General features: G+C 52.7%; 1 long non-coding RNA gene across 2 annotated transcripts in view; it reads right to left on the bottom strand.

Annotated features, from left to right (window-relative positions):
* Positions 1–203: 203 nt before the first annotated feature.
* Positions 204–6165, bottom strand: part of LOC121095731 — a 36534-nt gene continuing 30572 nt past the window's right edge. For both annotated transcript variants that reach the window (XR_005830190.1, XR_005830191.1), the window contains one exon: positions 204–5431. This is a non-coding gene — a long non-coding RNA (uncharacterized LOC121095731). The remainder of the gene's footprint in view (positions 5432–6165) is intronic.

The following is a 6165-nucleotide window of genomic DNA, read 5'->3' as shown; positions in this document are numbered from 1 at the left end:
TGAGATCAAGGACAAGAGGTCACCTCCTGACAGCAGCTGCCTGCCTTGCTGCTTGCTCGGTTTGCTGATTAACTTCTCGAATGATGAAAGTTACGGAAAGCACTTCCCTCAAAAATTTGTGCATGGGTATCTTTTACATAGCAGTCAATGGACATGAGCATCAGTTTGTAGCTCAGAAAAGCTGTCAGGGTGGGTCTCTGCTCCCTCTTCCTTCACGTGACAAAAATTACTCAAATTCTTCTCATCTAATAGCCAGCTAGCAGTTTTGCACTGCGTCGGCTGAAAAGCAGATGCAGCTCTGGCAGGCAGTCAGAAAAACACTAAATGAGCAAGTTTTTCTTCTGCTTCACGCATCCGCACCATTCCTCAGTGTAAGTGTGTGGTGTAATCATCCTCCATTTGTTTTTATGGCTTCAGTTCCAGAATAGATGGGAACAGAAGCTACAGTAAAACTCCACTCCTGCTGCTGGGAGCTACAGGAAAAATGGGGATGACACGGGTGCAGTTACTGCTCTGTCCCTCGAGCTTTCTCTGTTAAGCATTTAATAACTGAGATACCCCAAATCAAGCCCAGCAGGTGCCAAACGGCAAAGGTGCCTCTAGATAAACTCTTTACCATGGAAAACACTTACTGACATTTGCTATGATCTGAATATCCACGAGAGCAGCCCTCTTCTCTGGCTGATTTACTTCACCAGCTAAAACATATCACCCTTCCCGACTTCCCACCAGCTGGAGAAGGGAAAGCAAGCTGTATTTGCATTTACACAGCGCACTATACCCCAAAGAGCCTGGGAGCATTGGCAAGGCTGTCGGACACCAACCCCATTCCCTCAAAACACAGACTAGGATGGCACAACGTGCGAGAGCATAAAGGATTTCTTGCATGGAAAGGAAAAAACCAACACTTCTTGTACCAGTGGTTGGAAAATGTTTGAAGAAAAAAAACTTGTGTTTTTTCTTTTTAGGTGATTTATGTAGTTTCCCTGGTAGCTGTGGCAGAGAGTGTTTGTGCGACCCAGGTGCCAAGGACATGGTGCAAATGTTGCATCAGCAGAAGGCAGAGGGTCCCTCCACTTTTAGCTTTGCACATCACTGGTTTATGCCCTGCTCCCTCTCCCCAGGTACCAGCCCGCTGCTGCGGACCAGCTCGTTGGGCTCATTCTCCATCACCTTCCCACCAGGCACAGGGAGTTTGCCCGCCCGCCCACCTCAGCCATGCAACCTGCTCAGGCAGACTTGGCAGGCCGAGAGCAAGCTGTTTGCAAACAAACAGCCAATTTCCTCATCCCCCGGTGATTTATCGGCAGAAGGAAAAGCTAAGCTCAGCCTTGACATCCTGCTTTTTATTCTACTCGGTTTTCCAGCCAGGCAAGCCGGAGCCGGAGGAGTTCAATGAGTGTGGCTGAGGTCAGACCACAAATCAGGGCTCAGTCAGCCCAGGCGCACGGGAGCCTCCTGGCTCAGCCTCCCAGGCGAGGGCCTCTGCAAAGTGATTTATTTTTCTGTCTGCTGTTTCCTTATTTTTAGTGCATGTGCTGGAGTTCCTCATTACTTCCAAAGAGCTGTCCCATGCTGGAGGGTCAGTCATGGCCTTGCAGGGCGGGCAGGTCCCTGCCATGCACCCTGCTTGCTGGAGGGTCTCCAAGCAATGGAGGTGCCTTTGCTCTTCTGACTGCCATCCACAAGCAGCCAGACACCGAGGAAAGAGCTGGTTTTTCTCCTTTGCATTGCCCACAGCAAAGTCCCCAGCATCACCCCAGAGTCAGCTTTTGGCTCTGCCAGACCACATCCCTCCCCAGCACTCAGGGAGCTGCCACAGCTCTGCTGTTTCAATCCTCCTGTTCATTCATTGGGATACTGGGATGAGATGGCTGCTGATGGGCTCATGAGTTTTTCTCCTCTCCAGCAGCAAGCAGCAGGTCAGGCTGGTGCCATGGTGCAGGGGCTGGACACAGGAGCAGTGTTGCAAGGAGGTAAGCAGGCAAAAGCCCAAGGGGTTGGAGAGAAGCTCCCCATGCTTGTGGGACCAGGGTCTTTGCTCTGGCCATTGCACAGCCTGAGCCTTCAGGTGACTCGCTTTGCCCTCCCCTTGTCCCCAGGAGAGTTTCTTTTGAAAACGTTCATCTTTGGGACAAGGGCTGCCCAGCACAGATACAGCTCTGGCCGTGTACTAACACCCAAGAATCAGCAGCAGCAGTTCATAATGCCACGTTGCTTCAAGAACAGCTCTGCCACAGCCTTTGCATGGAAGCGTAGTTAATTTTAGCTCATCTGAACGTGCAGTACAGTCGCACAGCCGAGACTGCCTGCAGTTAAAGAGAGCCGGGTGAAGGGGCTCAGTTTCTTACTACTTTTCAATGTTTGTCATCCTTAAGGCCAACTAGCAAGGAGCTCCGTGTGCGCACCCTCAGAGACATCCTCCAGACTCAAAGAAGATGGACACAAAGAAGATGCTTGACAAGCGAGACCTGTGCAAAGCGGAGGTCAGCATCTAGCTGGGTGCTGGTCCATGCCTGGTGCTGCTCGCCGTGGCTGAATCAGCCATCCCAGAGGGATTATTCTCCAGGTCTGCACAAACACTCCGCAGCTGGATCAGGGTGAGCGGAGAGGTTGCCTCGCTCCCTCCAGGGGCAGGGACGCTGGCACCCAGCATCAGCAGGGTGGCCCTGGGACATGGGCTGTGTCACAGCCGTGGGGCTGCCGCTGCTGCTGGACTTTGGCCAGCTGTGGGAAGGTGTTTACTGCTGCCATAATAATGGCAGCTGAACAGCTGGCAGCTTTCCACAGCGCCACATCACCCCTGCCTCCGAGCTGCTGGGGGACCTCGATGGGCAGAGCCTGCCGTGGGGAAGGTGGCTTTGGGGACGCTGGCAGGGTACCCTTGGGGCGCTGGGGCAGGGTGCTGTGCTTGCAGTGGGGCTGGGGTGTGCATGGGGGGCTTTTGCACTTGCTTGTACAAGCCTGTGTCGTGTGACAAAGTTTGTATTAGCTCTTGAATGTGGCTTTCCTTGGGATACGTGCACCAAAGTGCCCCAGCATCGTCAAAAGTGCGGAGCGCCCGCCTTGCTGGGTAAGTGGGAAGCCCAGTGTTGCAGGTATCTAGCGGGGACAGCAGACCAGGCTGTGACAAATGGCATCCCCCACTCACTGAACCCACAGGCCTCCACCCCCAAAGACAATCAAGATGTTATAAGGCAGTTTAAAGATTTCTTTTTCCAGCTCCTAGGCTTGCAGGAACTGATGGCTGCGTGAACTGCCCCCTCTTCAGGCAGAAGGATTTAAGATCTTCTCCCTGGCCCCATTCCCCCAAATCAGATTTCTATTTTGCTATACTGCGATCAAACATGATTTGAGGTGCAGGGAGGTAGGGATTCTATTTGCAGTGCCAAATGCTGCCCTGCAGCAAGAAGCCACCAAGACCCCCTGGAAGCGCCAGTACTGACGGGTGATGCTCCGCTTTATCCAGGGTTACTTTGGCATACAGGGCCCAGGGCTGCAGCCCTGAAAGTTGTAACTTGATTCTGCAGCCCTATAAATATGACCAGTGCACCCTATAAATACACCCACTGCAAAACAGTAACAGTAACTGCAGTAACAGTCATCTAATCCAGTTAAATGTAATGACTACAATGCAACAGATCATCTGAGCACAGATAGTGAGACACAGGGACCCCAGGAGGAGTCTCTGCCCGGTGCTGGGTACGCGGTGGGCGAGGAGAAATGCCAGCCACCTCTTCAGTGATGTGAAAGCACACCGAGGATGAACAGGTCTGCAGCGGTGAAGATGGCATGTGGCCATCCAACAGTCCAGTTCCTCGAGAGGTTCAGGAGGAATTTGCTATGCATCCTTTGGACACGGAGTCAGCTCCGAGGGTGCAGTGCAGAGGTTGCTCCATACCTGTTAGGAGCACGGTCTGTCTCTGGCGGTTGTTGGAGGCCAACCTCTCTCTGTAGCCACCATGCCGTGCCACATTACCAGCCAAAGGCTCGTTAGCTGCCTGGGAGCTGCCCAAAACGCTCTGCTGCTGCCTGCTTGGCACGATCCACCCATCCCATGGGTTTTACATCGGGCAGCTGTTTCTTCCCTTTGTATTACCCACCTAAACACAGATTCCTACGCCAGTGATCAGGTGACACCAGGAGGGGGACAAAGGGGTTGCAAACGGATGTTTCAAAGCCTCCTCCTTTTTCTGCATGGAACAGGAGGCTTGTAGCCACAGGCAGAGTGAAGTAGCAGAGAAACCTCCAGGAAAGGCTTTTTCCAGGTTGGAATTGTCCCTCTGTCACTTATCTCCCTCTCAGTATCCCTGCTTGCCCCTTTCTGCTGGATTAGCTGATGCTAAGGCTTCAACAGCGTGTGAGGCGAGGTCAGCCTTCATCTAGGAAAGAATGACAGACCCTAAGACCCCACAGCCCCATAACACTAACATGATTCAGGGTGTAGGAGATGCCTCTTCTGCCCATGGCTTCCTCCTTCCTTTGTAACTCAGCTATCTGCACCTTACTGCCCACCCTCGGCAGTGTCACCAGACAGGAACAGGCCATGGCCACTATTGCCGTGCCATGATTTTTGCATCAGAGACTCAAACTTGATGAGGAATTACACTGCACAGCTCCTGTAAGCTGTCTGTCCTACAGAGATTGAGCATCCAGGCTGTCTTAGTGTGCAAGCACAGGCAGGTCCAGTTCTAAGCACCACTGCTTGAACGGCCATGCTCTGAACTGCATGGACTATTTGGGTGCTTTGAGTCTTGCTTTGGTGGGTCTGAGAGTGGAGATCCGTGAAGGAGACTGGGACCAGAGCTGGGCTCTCATTATGGTGGGGATCACAGGACCATCCGTTTGGAACTGATGTTGGTGAGGAATCACAGGGAGGGTAAATGTCCTCTGCTTCTCCAGTGTCTGCAGAAGACCGACCTGGAGGTTGTCAGTGTGGCCCCATGTTGCAGGATGCTCCCCAGACTCGCCCAGGCATTGCCCATTGGTAAGGGGTTTGGGCACAACTGGGAATGAATGGGGACCAGGGGGACTCGGGGGTCTTTGCCAGACTGACCTGTGTAAGTAACCACACACTTCTAGGGAAGAGGAGCGCACAGGGTAGAACTGTAGGGCATGGACATTTCTCAGTTGCAACACAAAGCACAGTTTTCCTTTTTGACTACTGTAGGAAACTTCATTTGGAAGAAAATAGTAGAGCACATTGCCCAGCTGGCTCTGCAGGATGCAGAAAACAAGCAGGAGGGATGGGAGCAGCAGGGAGCAGTGGGCAGAGCAGAGGAAAAGCTCACCCCAGGCAGAACCGTGCAAGGGCTGGGGAGAAACTGCATGCCATTTGCCAGTCGTCTTTGAAATCCTGGAAACAAGTGCCAGATCCTGGAAATGCTGCTGGAAGAGAGGCTGTACCATGAATGCTGAATGTAAGGCAGTCCTGGAGAGGCAATAGATATGTTTGCAAGCACATCCACACACCAACCTTCTCACCTCTTCCAACTCTGACACCTCGACATGGTATCTGAGCTCTGAGATATATCCTGCCCCACTACCAGAGGCCCCACCCGAGTCCTGTCCAACATGTCATTTCCAGAGTTCACCTTCCTGTTAAACTTATTTCCCTCTCTGGTCCCTCCTGCCCTGCCCAGGCTGGTTCCTATCGCAGTGTCCAAGGCAAAAGATGGCAGTCAGGAGGGCACGGGAAGCATGGGGCCGACAGCAGTAGTTTATAGCTCGTATTGGCTTTGAGTTCAACAGGGTGGCTGGAAATGCAGCTTAATGAAGTGCAAAGGAATGGGCAGTATGAGATACTGAAGCTGGAAAAAATACCAGCCTACCACTAAATAATTTCCTTCTGACTAGGCCTGGCCTGCAGTCTCTAAATCCTTCTTCCAAAGGACTTAATAAAACCCCTTCTTTCCCCATCCCCCCCCAACCAGACACTCCTGTGTCGAAGGTGGGTCCATCGCCCCGTGTCCTCCACAGTCTGCAGCAAATGGATGGGAGCTGGCCCCAGGGTCATCCTGCTGGGTCCGTCACACCAGTAGCCAAGGAGGAGCAGGGAGCAATATCCCAGGAAGGTCACTGCAGCAAGGCAAGAGGATGGAGGTGGGAAGAGCTGCTGGTGCTGCTTTGCAAGAGGACTGGGATGGAGACGAGAAGCTGGTGCAG

This window comes from Falco naumanni, chromosome 11 (assembly GCF_017639655.2).
Source record: "Falco naumanni isolate bFalNau1 chromosome 11, bFalNau1.pat, whole genome shotgun sequence".
NCBI lineage: Eukaryota > Metazoa > Chordata > Aves > Falconiformes > Falconidae > Falco > Falco naumanni.
The sequence above is the reverse complement of the archived record's forward strand: the minus strand, read 5'-3'. Positions and strand labels throughout refer to the sequence as shown.